Genomic DNA, 14,642 nt, shown 5'->3' with positions numbered 1-14,642 from the left:
GCTGTTCGTGCTTCAGGTACGTGTGACCTAGCAAGTCACACACTTCCCCTGCCTGAAAAGTCAGCTTTGAGTGTTTACAGACTGGAGGCATTGCCCTGCTTTCTAAAGGCTGTGTGCAAGGGTGAGCCCAAATTGAGCTTCCTAGTGGTACACCTGCATGGAGAAGCTGCTGAGACAGACAAGAGTGGGCTGCTAGGAAGGAGCCCACCACATGCTCTGAAGGGCCGTCTGAGCCATAGAGCTCTGGAGGCCTTTTTCTTTCTACCTTTCCTGGTGACTGATGTCTCTAGACACGATGATGGGAACAACCCTCCCCAATGAAAACTGCATCCTTAGGAGTGGTCCTATGTATAAAGATCAAATGGACTCAGAGAAAATTTAAGCAGGACAGAAAAGTAGAAATCCGACTTGTAGCCTGAGAAGTGGCTCAGTGGATGGGGCCTTAGACTCTCAAGCATGAGGCCCAAATTCAATTGCTGGCATTGTATGTGCCACAGTTATGCTCTGGTTTCTCCTCCCACCACCTCCTTATTGATTAATAAATAAGTAAATAAATCTTAAAAGGAAAAATAAAGGGTGGTGGTTGGTAGCACAACAGGGTTAAGTGCACATGGCACAAAGCACAAGGACTAGCTTAAGGATTCCTGCTCAAGGCCCCAGCTCCCCACCTACAGGGGGGTCACCTTACAAGCGGTGAAGCAGTTCTGCAGGTGTCTTTCTCTCCTCCACTCTGACCAGCTTAAGGATCCCGGTTCAAGGCCCCAGCTCCCCACCTGCAGGGGAGTCACTTCACAAGAGGTGAAGCAGGTCTGCAGGTGTCTGTCTTTCTCTCCTCCACTCTGTCTTCCCCTCCTCTCTCCATTTCTCTGTCCTATCCAACCAACAGCAGCAATGGCAACAACAATAACAACGAGGGCAATAAATTGGGAAAAAAATGGCCTCCAGGAGCGGTGGATTTGTAGTGCAGGCACTGAGCCCCAGTGATAACCTTGGAGGCAGAAAAGAAAAGAAGAAAGAAAGAAAGAAAGAAAGAAAGAAAGAAAGAAAGAAAAAAAAAGACACTATAAGACTCACCCCAGAAGCAAACAGAATTAACTTGATGAATATCCTTTCAAACATCACTCTTTGTACACCACCTCTCTATCTTTATTTTTTGCATACACACACACACACACACACACAATTTTATATAAATAACACATGAATTACTTTTTTTTTATTCAACAAAATGTCATGGAGGCTTTTGCATATCAATAATATAAATAAAATTCTACACTTTCAGAGCATTTTGAGACAACACTTATACATTTCTGTCTTGCTTAAGGTTAACCTCTCCTCTCTGGCTCCTTCTTGAGTCCTCCCCTGGGGGCTGGCCCCATCTCTCCCTCTCTGTGCCAGCCTGACAGGGCTTTACCCTTAGGGCCCCAAGGGGACTCTCTGCTCCCAAATAGAGCTGAACCAAGAGGCAGAGTGGCAGGAGGGTGAAGCTGGAGACCCCAGGAGGCAGGCATGAGCCAGGGAGGGTATGGGAGGGAGGATCAGTGCATTCCTCTCCTCCCACCATTGAAGATGGCACACAGGTACATGGCAGCCAGAACAGGCACTGTCCTAGCACCCCTGGATCCACCATAGCCCCAAGTCTTCAGGAAAGAGGATGTTTCTATCTGTGCTTTCCAAGAGGGTCAGCACTGCTTGAAAGAAAGGATGGTCTTGGAGAACCTTCACAACTCTGGGGGGAAGCATGAGAAATTTCAGTTAAGGCTTCTCTGTTGTTTCCCAGGAGACATGAGATTATTTAATGCTGACACCTCTTTAAGGGGACATTTTTGTTAAGTGTTTGGTTGTGGAAGGCCAAATGGAGTCTTGGTCCTCTTTTTCTCTTTCTTCTTTTCCACACTAATTCTCAGGTCAAGCAATCCATCCTCCTGCCTGTGAACAGGATGATCTAAGCTCCGAAGCAGCTTTCTGGAGCAGGAGGGACTGTGAATCTAGAAACCAATGGGCTTGGGGACATGTCTGTGCAGGCAAACAGTCACTGGGGCAGCACTCTATAACCTGATAGCTGTTCTAGGGTCTTATAGTCTGCCTCACCAACCCAGATTCCTCACCTACCCCACCTCCCTCCAGTTTCTTCCACCCAAAAAAGAAAGTGCTTGTGAAAAAGTGGGGGCTGAGTGGCCCTGCCAGTCCCGCCCCTCTGCCAGCTTGGGTGAGAAGAAGAACCCTGGCAGTGACACCTCCTCCTTCTGTTGTCACTTCACCCTCTTCCCAGACCTCAGGGCTGGAGAGGTGGGAAAGGAGTAAGAGACAGGCCTCCTGGGATCCCCTCATTTCCCATCACTGCTCCCCCAACCCCTCTCACAGTTCATCAACACACTAAGCATCCAGAAGGCTGGTGAGGCCCAGACAAAAACACACAGGTTATGTGTTCAGGACGGAAGGGACACACCTTCTGGTGGCTGGGCCAGGAATCAGGCCTCTTGATAATCGGTCTAGCGCTCTTCCCACAAGTACTTGCCTTCCCTTTTTGAGGGAGAGCAGTAATAAATTTAAAAGTGAGATGGTAACAGAGATGGTAACATTAAAATGGATGTGGCAAACAGGAAAGAAAAAAACTGTCCTGTGGTTGGGAGGCGGCACGGTGGATAGAGCACGGAACTCTCAAGATCGAGGTCCTCAGTTCAGTCCCTGGTAGCACATGTGCCAGAGTGATAGCTGGTTCTTTCACTCTCTCTCTCTCTCTCCTCCTTTCTTCTTCATGAACAAATAAAATCTTTCTAAAAAGAAAAAGAAAATTTCCCTTAACATACCAGTCTCGATACTAGTTGTTTAAGATTCATCTACTTAGGGGCTGGGGAGACAGCCTAATAGCTACGCATTTCTTAATGGTTTATTTTTAAAGAGAGACTAGAGCACTGCTTCATCTCTGCAGCACCAGGGACTGACCCACGGACTTCAAGCCAGCAAGGCATGTGCTTTACCTGCGGAGCTCTGCCCAACTCCCCAGCAGCTGAACATGGCTTTTCTTTTTTTAAAATATTTTTTAAATATTGATCTTTATTTATTTATTATTGCATAGAGACAGACAGTAATTGAGAAGGGAGATTGAAAGAAAGAGAGACAGAGAGACACCTGCAACCCTGCTTCACCACTCATGAAGCTTCCCCCTACAGGTGGGAGCTAGGGGTTTGAACCCAGGTCCTTGTGCACTGTAATATGTGTACCTAACTAGGTGCACCACTACTGTCTGGCCCAACACTGCTTGCTTCATTCTCTTCTCTGCACATACTCAAGCCTTATAAAATTTTCTTTCTTTCTTTCTAATATTTTATTTTCATACTTTTATTTATTATTGGATAGAGACAGAGACATATTGGAAGGGGGGAGGGAAAGAGGCAGAGAGACACCTGCAGCCCTGCTTCAGCACTTGTGAAGCTTTCCCCCTGAAGGTGGGTACCAGAGGCTTGAACCTGGGTCTTTATGCACTGTAATGTGAGTGCTTAACCAGGTACACCACTGCCTGGCCCTAAATTTCTTTTTTAAATATATATATATATATATATATTTGTTTGTTTATTATTGGATAAAGACAGTGAGAAACTAAGAAGAGCAGTGGAAATAGAGAGGAAAAGAGACACCTGAAGACCTGCTTTACTAGTCATGAAACTTCCCTCCTACAGGAGGGGACCAGGGACTTGAGCCTGAGTCCTTATGCACTGTAACGTGCGCTTAACCGGATGAACCACCATCTGGCCCCCTTTTTAAATTTCTTTATTGGGGGATTAATATTTTACAGTCAACAGTAAATACAGTAGTTTGTACATGCATAACACTTCCCAGTATTCCACATAACAATACAACCCCCACTAGGTCCTCTGCCATCCTGTTCCAGGACCCGAACCCTCCCCCGACACAAACACCCCTAAGTCTTTTACTTTGGAGCAATATACCAATTCCAGTCCAGGTTCTGCTTAGTATTCTCTCTTCTGATCTTGGTTTTCAACTTCTGCCTATGAGTGAGATCATCCCATACTCATCCTTCTGCTTCCGACTTATCTCACTTAACATGATTCTTTTTTTGTATGTCTTTTTTTTCCTTACTAGGGGATTAATGTTTTACATTTGACAGTAAATATAATAGTTTGTACATGCATAACATTTCTCAGTTTTCCACATAACAATACATACCCTACTAGGTCCTCTGCCAGCCTTTTTGGACCTGTACTTTCCCCCACCACCCACCCCAGAGTCTTTTACTTAGACGCCAACTCCAGTTCAGGTTCTACTTGTGTTTTCTCTTCTTATCTTGCTTTTCAACTTCTACCTGAGAGTGAGATCATCCCATACTCATCCTTTTGTTTCTGACTTATTTCATTTAACATGATTCTTTAAGTTCCATCCAAGATGGGCTGAAAATGGTGAAATTACCATTTTTTATTTTTATTTATTTGTTTATTTTTATTTGTAAAAAGGAAAAGTTGACAAAACCATAGGATAAGAAGGGTACATCTCCACTCAATTCCCACCATCAGAACTCTGCATCTCATCCCCTCCCCTGAAAGGTTCCCTATTCTTTAACTCTCTGGGAGTATGGGCAATGGGTCATTATGGGATGCAGATGGTGGAAGGTCTGGCTTCTGTAATTGCTTCCCCACTGAACATGGGTGTTGACAGGTCAATTCATACTCCCAACCTGTCTCTCTCTTTCCCTAGTGGGGCAAGGTTCTGGGGAAGCAAGGCTCTAGGACACACTAGTGGGTTTGTCTGTCCAGGGAAGTCTGGTTGGCATCATGGTATCTGGAACCTGGTGGCTGAAAAGAGAGTTAACATATAAAGCCAAACAAGTTGTTGATTAATCATGAACCTAAAGGCTGGAATAGTGCAGATGAAGAGTTGGGGGGTCTCTGTTTTGTAGATAGCTAGTAGGCCTATTTTAGTTCTATTCGAAAGGGCCTGTGACTATACTAGTTTGTTTGTTTTTTTCCGAGCTTGAAATCTGATATGCAGGTGAATCCAAGTTATTTTCTGGGGAGATGATGTCATGGCTGGAAAAGGACCAGAAAGCTGTATCAGGCAAGAGAGTAGCTCCCAAATATGGGAGAGGGGTATAAATATTATTGACTGTAAACCCCATTGATTTGATCTGATCTGGGGCCCATATTCAGTTTAAGATCCTATGTGTTAGGCATTTTTCAAAATTAACTCAATTGCCAAACAGTATGATTATTGCAATAGCTATCTATTGTCTTCTTAAACCCTAAGACAACAGGAATCTCCCACTTCCTCTATAGAGCCTATGTTTCTCCCAATCCTGGAACCTCTGGGGTGGGGCTCACTTCCCTGCATGCTTCTCTCAAGTCAGGCCAAATGATATTGCATCTGCTGATTCCAACCTAATCAGTGCAATGAGTACCATCTCAGCATGCTTCACCTCAGACTGTGTAAAGACTTCAAGCATGGATTGCCAACCCTTTACCCTCATCTCTCGGGTAAGACCTTTCCTTTCATGGAAAAAAAAAAAAGAGCCTATGTGACCTCTGCATCCCTATAGATCTGAGCTCACATTCTGTGGTCATGAGTAGGAACGTTCCAAGCTGCCCCGATTTCAGGACCCTTCTTCCTCAGGTTTAGCATAGAGTATGTTGTTTATCCTCCCTTCAGAGGATAGAACATTCTCTACCATTGTTGATCCAAGTTGAAGGCAAGGTCCTGTGGGGGTCCAGAAATCACCATTTTTAATAACTGAGTAGTATTTCATGGAAGCCTTTTTGTTTTTAACCAAAGTATCAAATCCTTATGTATTCGAGTCTTTTTGCATAAAAACTGCTATCTCCCCCAGCCATATATATATCTATATAATTTATTTTGGAGACGAAGAAAAATCAAGAAGGAAAGGGGAGATAGAGAGAATGAGAACCTGCAACACTGCTTATGAAGTTTCTCCCCTCAGGTGGGGACTGGGAGCTTGAACCCAGATCCTTGTGCACTGTAACATGTGCACTCAACCAGGTTCCCCCCACCCATGTGGCCCCCTCCAAGGCTCCTTTACAAGCTGTTCCTCATCAAGACTCAATGAGCAAGGCTGGCCTGATGTCACACAGCACCTGCCACACCTATAGGTTGTAGGCCACCAGGAAGCTATCACAATATAGAGTACTAGAAACACTCTAAATTGTGGTTCCCCAGGCCTTTGGCTGGTCTCCAGAAACTGCACTTAAGAAGGACTCCGGGTGACGCTATGCCTTAGGGAATTAATGCATCCACTCTCAGGCCCCCTCTCAGTGCTCTTCCATCTCCAAGTCATACCCCAGCCTAAAGTCAGTGCAGCAGTCAGAAGGTAGCTCAATGTCTAGAGCACTGGACCCTTTGAAGTATGAAGTCCTGGGTTTAATCCCTGGCCATTGCATGTGCCAGGGTGATGCTCTCATTTTCCCTATCATTCTCTCTGATGTAAATAAATACATTTTGGGCTTGGGTGGTGGCGCACCTGGTTGAGCGCACATATTACAATGAGCAAGCACCCGGGTTCAATCCCCTGGTCTGTCTGCAAGGGGGAAGCTTTGTGAGTGGTAAAGCAGGGCTGTAGGTGTCTCTCTGTCTCTCTCCCTATCTATCACCCCCTCCCTTCTAGATTTCTCTCTGTCTTTATCCAAAAAATAAAGATAATGAAAAATTTAAATAAATAAATACATTTTGTTTGAATAAGGTTAGTATAACATGGCCTTGCTTCACATGCCCTTCTTGGGGCATGGGAGGAGCTTTGCTGTGCAAGGAGGGCTGCTATGGGCAGGGCACAAAAAAGAAAATCTTTTCTCTATTTTTCCTCCAGGGTTATGGCTGGGGCTCAGTGTCTACACTATGAATCCACTGCTCCTGGTGGCCATCTTTTTTCCATTGTTGTTGCTGCTGCTATTGTTGTTGGATAGGACAGAGAGAAATTGAGAGAGGGGAGAAGACAGAGAAGGGGAGAGAAAGATGCACACCTGCACACTTGCTTCACCACTTGTGAAGTGACCCCCTGTAGCTGGGGAGCCAGGGGCTTGAACTGGGATCCTTGTGCCAGTCCCTGTGCTTCGCATTATGTGCACTTAACCTGCTGCACTACCACCCAGCCCCCCAGAAGATTTTTTTTTTCTAACCAGAGCACTGCTCAGCTCTGGCTTATGGTGGTGCAGCGGATTGAACCTGGGACTTCAGAGCCTCAGGTATCAAAGTCTTTTTGCATAGCCATTATGTTATATACCCTTGTTTTGATTTTTTTTTTAAGAGAAGATACACTTATCAGAACTCTAGGACCAGGCAGCTCTCAGCCCTCAACCTGACAGCAATCTGCATCCTCTCCTTAAAATTATGTGGAGGGAGTCGGGCGGTAGCACAGCGGGTTAAGCGCAGGTGGCACTAAGCACAAGGACCAGTGTAAGGATCCCGGTTCGTGCCCCCGGCTCCCCACCTGCAGGGGAATCGCTTCACAAGCGGTGAAACAGGACTGCAGGTGTCTATCTTTCTCTCCCCTTCTTTGTCTTCCCCTCCTCTCTCCATTTCTGTCTGTCCTATCCAACAACAACAAGATCAATAACAACTACAACAATAAAACAACAAGGGCAACAAAAAAGGGAATAAATAAAAAATAAATAAATAAAAAATAAAATTATGTGGAGTAAGTAGCCCAGGAGGTGGTGAAGTAGATAAAACATTCAGCTCTCAAGTATGAGGCCCCAAGTTTGATCCCCAGCATCACATATAACATATTGATTATCTAGTTCTCTCTCTTTCTCATTAATAAATGAATAAATCTTTTTTCCCCCTCTAATGCTGTGCTCACCCAGGGGTCTGGAAGGTTCTGGGAAGCATTGATCCTGTACAGACCATGCTGGGGAGGGGGATCTGTAAGAACAGCCTCAGAGCACAGGGGCTGCAAGACCCAGAATTTCTGCCCTCTTATTGGAGGACACCACCTGAGAGGCTGGCAGAGGGGAAGTGAGGGAAAGAATGGGGATGCTATAGGGGAGCCATGAAATGAAAGAACAAAGTGTGGGGCCTGGGATGCTTTTTTGAAAGTCTCAGTGAATGGGGCAGGGACACAAGGTCAGACACCCAGGATGTAGCTCAGGGAGAGTCTGTGAATGGCAGGTTGGTGGGTTCTACAGAAAGGAAAGGGAAGGGAAGGGAAGGGAAGGGAAGGGAAGGGAAGGGAAGGGAAGGGAAGGGAAGGGAAGGGAAGGGAAGGGAAGGAAAGGAAAGGAAAGGAAAGGAAAGGAAAGGAAAGGAAAGGAAAGGAAAGGAAAGGAAAGGAAAGGAAAGGAAAGGAGAAGGAGATGGATGGGCATGCAGGAAGACTAACAGATGTGGAGTGCTGGAAGCTGGGGCAGAGGGTAACTGGGTAGTTGACTTGGAACCTCAATCCCAAACCTTCCCCCCTCCCGCAACCCCAGCTGTGTGGTCTCCCAACTCTGTATAGCCTCTTCAAGGATCTTAAACTCTCTGGCTTCCTTGCTAGCCAATGGAGTTAACAGACCTTATGTCATGACCAACCATCTCAGGTGAAGTCAGGAAGAGTCCAAAGGGTATTTTCTCAAAGTGAGAACAATGTAGAAGCACAAGCAATCCTGAAACTCCCCTCTCCCTTTCCTCTCTTCCAAGCTGCCAGTACCTTCTCTCTCCTCTTTCTGCTGCCCAACTAAAGGGAACTTTATCCACTGCAGCACTTCCCACTGCTACAACTATAGGGATCTTAAACCTGTCCCCAACTAGGGTCAAAAGAGAGCCTTTCCTTTCATCTGTCAAAGTCCACCTTAGCAAGGCCACTCTCCCTCTAGAGTCTCAGTCTCGATGCCTGTTGCCTTTCCTTGGGGACTTGGGAAGGGTTGAGGGACAGACAGACCCTGGCAACTCCTCGCTGGCCTGAGCCCACACACACTGCCCACAGAGCCATGTCACAAGCATCACTAACACCCGTATCCACGCCCCTTTCTCATCCCACATCTAGTCTTCCTGCACTCCTTGGGCACCCAACTCTGCCCACACCATTTGTCCTGAACCCCACCCTGTCTTAGGCCAGTTCCTCAGAAAGCATGGCCGGAACTATAGGCTTAGCGGTCAGAGAGGGCAGAGGGAGAATGAGGGCACCTGGGTAGCCCGTGACAGCTGCAAGAGCTCCCAATCCCCAGCACCCAGTACGCAGCACCCAGCACCAGGTGGTCACTGTGGGTTCCTTCCAAGGTCAAGGCTAGGTCACCCTTCCAAGGGCTGGGTTGCCCTTACATTTTGGCTCCAGGCCACATGGGGCCCTTCTGCCTGTTAGTGTGTCTTCCTCAGTGGGCATCCTGGGTCAGATTGTGTCTTTTTTCTGGGTTTCTAACAGCTCTCACTCCTCCCAGCTCTACACATAAGACACACACACACACACACACACACACACACACACACACACACGCATTCCCTTCTTGTGCTAGTTTCTGTGTCCTCTTAAAGAGACATTAAGATGGTGAGTACTTGAGCCACTCTGCCATGATGGGAACATGCCAAGTTTGGGCTGGACAGACTTCAGGGAGGCCCTGGGGAGAGGTGGTGCCCCCTCCCTCCTGGGGAATCTCAGTGGACAGGCCCTTAATCTCAGGCAGGAAGCAGGGTCAGGTTACCAGGACTTGGCGGGGAGGGGTCGATACCCAGGGCTTTGGGTAAAGGGAGCTGGGGGAGGAGGGAAGAAAAAGAAGAGCTGAGTGAGCTAAAGGCCAAAGTCTTAACCCTTCCTTAGCCAGGTGTCCCCTGCCTCCCATCCTACCCTCCTGGAGGCTCCTTAGAACTGGCAGGCCTATCGTGTTAGGGTGCCCACCCCAGTCCCTGCTCACAAACCCCCCCACCACACACACACACCCTCTCCTGACTGCCTATGAGCCTTGTATATCCCTGATTGCCCTTTGACTCTGCCACTCTCTGGGGCCTGAGTCTCTGACTAGCTCCATTAGATTTAGCATCTGTTTGGGCCAGGGTGTGTGTGTGTGTGTGGGGGTATCTTTATGCCATTTCTATCTCTGAGCCTTGTAAGATCTCTGTGTGCTGGTCCTGAGTGGAGATTCTGTACCTATTTCTCTGCCTATCTGCCTGCTATCTCTATATGTCCCTGTTATCAGTGCCCTGAGGACTCTCTAGGTCTCAGTGTGCCTGCTGTTTGTCTGTCTGTCTGGGGGCTGGGACTCCATCTGTGAGTTTTTCCATCTAGTTAACTCCATCCTCTGGTTTTTCTATCTAGTTAACATGAGGTAGGGACAAGAAGGGGCAGATTTTTTTTATTATTATTATTCTGTTTGTTTATTCACTTACTTATTAGATAGAGACAGACAGAAATTGAGAGGGAAAGGGGAGACAAAGGGATGAGAAAGAAAGACACCTGCAGCACTGCTTCATCACTCATAAAAATATTCCCCCTTGGGAGTTGGGTGGTAGTGTAGTGGGTTAAGCGCATGTGGCGCAAAGCGCAAGGACTGGCATAAGGATCTCGGTTTGAGCCCCCGGCTCCCCACCTGCAGGGAAGTTGTTTCACAGGCGGTGAAGCAGGTCTACACGTGTCTATCTTTCTCTCCCCCCTGTCTTGCCCTCCTCTCTCTATTTCTCTCTGTCCTAACAATGATGACAACAATAACAACAATAAAAAAGCAACAAGAGCAACAAGAGGGAAAATAAATACAGTATAAAAAAAAGATATATAAAAAACAGCTATTCCCCCTTACAGGTGGGGATTGAGGGCTTGAACCCAGTTCTTTGTGCACTGTAATACATTTGCTCTTCTAGATGTACCACTACCCAGCCCCTGGAATAGAGGGGGGAAAAAAAACCCACTATATTGGGGAAAATAATGACTTAAAGTTGTTGTCACATGAGCACTGACTCTTACATCCCCTTAATACATGTCTGCATACCACAGTCACCACCAGTGGAAGCTTCTTCTACCATGTGCACTGAGTCCCCAATGCCCTCTCAACCCTCTCTTGCCTTCTCCTGCTAATCCTTGGCTCTACTCCCATTTATTATAGCTCAGGGCTGGGTGAGAAAGGATGTGGGGAGGGGGCGGGAGGGAGATGAGGGATAAATCTTATTCCTGAGTGATAAGGACAGGACAGGCCGAAACTCTGCCAGGCATGGCAGGTAACAGGCCTAGTCAGAGGCAAAGGGACACAGAAACTGAAACAAAGACCAAATGAGGAGGACCCCAAAGTCAGTGGAGAAGCAGGCAGGGAGCTAGGATTCTGATGCTGGCTCCAACACTCATGGCTGCTGCTCACAATGCCTCAGTGTTCCGCTCTGTAAAATGAGAACGTTGGCAGAGGCCATTCCCTGGGACTCTGTGAGACAGCTAGGGCACCAACCATCATCTCTAGACCTAGGATGGGACTGGCTGCCCCTTCCAGTTCTTTTATGGGGTGTCCCAAAGTCCCTTCCAATATCCTCTGTGTCTGCAGTTCAGCTGGGACAGGACAGAAGGAGGAAGAGAGGTTCGATAGCAGGAGGGAGAGGAGGCCCCAGATTCTCTTGCCAGCAGTCCAGGGATACCACTGTGGGGCCTGGGGGAGGAGCACGGTGGGGCAGGGGGTTCAGCAGCTGGGTAATTAGCCATCGCTCTCAGGCCCTGGGGGAGGGGCCGGCTGGCCCAAGAAACCAACACAAAGTGACAGGGCCAGTTTTGACACGTGGGAGAGTTGACGGGCCCAGGGGGCCAGGGCTTTGGTTTGGGGGGTGTAGGATCCCATCAGATGATTAAAAAATAGGTCAGAGGGAAGAAGCGGCAGCCGGCACTGGGTTCGTGGTGAGAACGCCATGTAGTTTCCACAGGGCTTCGGGCCAAAATGGGGTGGGGGAAGCTGATGAGTGATTGCAGGAGGCGGGGGAGCCAGAGTGGGGACAAGAAGGCTGCAGGGCCAGCAGCTGACCGTTGGCCTCCCTCAGCCCTGTCTCATGGGGACTCTGGAATCTACCTTCTAGTCACCCTGCTAGAACATCTTTCTCCCCAAATGCAGGCAGAAGCAGGACCACCTCTGTCCACCTGGACCCCATATGTTCAAGTTCAATTCCAGAACACTGAGTGTATTGCCCATTCTGGGTCTTCAGACACACAAACTGGTTCCGTACACAGCTGACTACTTACTGTCCAATCTAGGCAACTTCCCAGTCTCTCTCCTCACCTTTTAGCTCCAGAATGTGGTGCTGCAAAGGCAGCTGTCTAGAGTTCTTGCCCGTCTGAACAAACTCACCCACCCCTGCATTCCCCTTTTCGCCCTGCCAACTCTGCATCCTGTTTGGAGTTCATCTTGTCCCTCCAGCTTGTTGTCAGAGCTTCTTTTTTCCCTCCTTCCCAAGTCAATAAACACAGCAGTAACCTGGGAAAAGCACAAGGCAGAGAACAAGGAGTAGAGTAAAAGATCCAAGAAGCTGGAACACACTGATGACTTCCAGACATTTAATAGATGGAGGCGAAGTTGCTGTATTGTGTGTCATGCTGAAATGCTTGGTAGTGTTCCTTACATTTAAGCAATTGAGAGCTATGTCCCCCCCCCCTTAATTAAAGTTGAGAGTTCTTTCTGTTGTCTTCCCATAGCCCCTCATACTACAGCTCAATTTCATTTCCTTTATGGAGATCCCTGAAACCCACGGAGAGATTAGCACCTGCAAGTTGGAAGTGAAATGGAGTCCTAGGATCCACATACCACACCTCCCTTCCTCATAAGTCCCAGAGCAGGCAGAGTTCAGACCAGCGAAAAGCATGCAGCACCAAGGGACGAGTCAGGCACTAGCAGTGCCGTCTCCAGCTGAGCAGGCACGTGGGCCCCAGCCAATAATGTGGAGGGCACCCAAGGCCATGTTGGCTCAGAGATGGGTTGGCTTGGCTTGACCTTGAGTTTAACCCCAGTTACAACCCCAGACACAGATCAGCTCTGACACAAGTCTGCGATTCCCCCAGGAGCCTGTTGTCTGCTGCCCACCCCCTTCAGTCACCCAGGAAGTGTCACAAGGCTTCTTGCCAACCTCTTTCCACCAGGGCTATGGGCAGCAGGCACCGTGAGACAGCCCCTGCACCTGCCTCTCCAGCCACAGGGGGCACAAGACTGGCCTGGCTGCCCATCACAGTTCTTCTCCCCATGCCTACCTCTATTTCTTTCCAGTCACTGATGCTGGAGTCTGACAAAGTCTGTGGGTTGGGAGGGGATGGCTATAGTCAAGCAAATTCTTAGTAATTGGACCAATGACTTGGATTCAGGATACTGGAACCTCGCTGGTTTCCCACATACTCATGCACACAGTTATACACACACACACACACACACACACACACACACACACACACACACACACACACACACACACACACACTGACCTAGGATCACCAGCCAAGGCTGGGGATCCCAGGAGTGGGCTGTGTACCGGGCCTCCCAGGTTTCTGCTCCATTTGACATACTGCTGAGTCCAGCTCCTACTTTGTCTCATCGCTTGACTCCAAAATGAGTTTGGGCATGGGAAAAGTCCATTTCTTCCTTGCCAACCCACTCCCCACACTACACTGAGGTAGGGGAGATGAGATAAGGAAACACCCCCAGGGGTCTAGAGATAGTGCATCCAGCAGAGCACGTGCCTTACCACACATGTGGGTCCAAACTCAAGCCTCCCAGCACCACATGGGCCTCCCATTCAAAAGGGAAACTTAATGAACAGTGGGGCAGTGCTGTGATATTGCTCCTTCTCGCTCTGTCTCTCAGCATCCATCTGGAAAAAAGGGGGGGGAGAGAAAGAAAGTCTGCCAGAGTATAAGTGCAAAGACCCTAGTGAAGGCCTGGAAGGAGAGAGAGTGAGAAAGAGAGAGGGAATTCTCAGACAACTCCTACCTTTGTTTTCTTTCTACTTTACAACTCTGTGAAGTCAGTTGTGCAGGGACCCTTGACCCACTTCACAGATAAGGAAGCTGAGCCTGGAGAGATTAAAGGCTTTCTTTGCTCATGTCCCACAGTCAGGGGACCCAATGCTGAGCCCTTCTGCTGGCATGGAGCTCTTGCCATGACCCCATCTGCAAGGAAGACGCTACTGCTCCTCCCACTTATAGGCGAGGAGACTGACATTCGGGGGGTGAACGATTTCCCTAGGAGCTCAGTTTCCTCCTTTTCCTTCACACCTCACAAGGAAGCCTCCTGAACCCCACTCCAGCTTGGGGCCCTTTCTCTTCTTCTGATGACTGGCCAGACTATAAGGTCACCCTTAGGTCACCTGGTGAGTGTTCTTATATTTTCTTTTCTTTTTTTAATATTTATTTATTTATTCCCTTTTTTGCCCTTGTTGTTTTATTGTTGTAGTTATTATTGTTGTTATTATTGATGTCATCATTGTTGGCTAGGACAGAGAGAAATGGAGAGAGGAGGGGAAGACAGAGAGGGGGAGAGAAAGATAGGCACCTGCAGACCTGCTTCACCCACCTGTGAAGTCACTCCCCTGCAGGTGGGGAGCTGGGGACTCAAACCGGGATCCTTACGTAGGTCCTTGCTCTTTGTGCCACCTGCGCTTAAATTGCTGCACTACCACCCAATTCTCTTTATTTTCTTTTTTAATATTTTATTTATTTATTTTTGATAGAAATAAATTGAGAGAGAAGGGGAAATAGAGAC

This window comes from Erinaceus europaeus, chromosome 12, assembly GCF_950295315.1.
Source record: "Erinaceus europaeus chromosome 12, mEriEur2.1, whole genome shotgun sequence".
Taxonomy (NCBI): Eukaryota; Metazoa; Chordata; class Mammalia; order Eulipotyphla; family Erinaceidae; genus Erinaceus; species Erinaceus europaeus.
Note: the sequence above shows the minus strand (reverse complement) of the source record.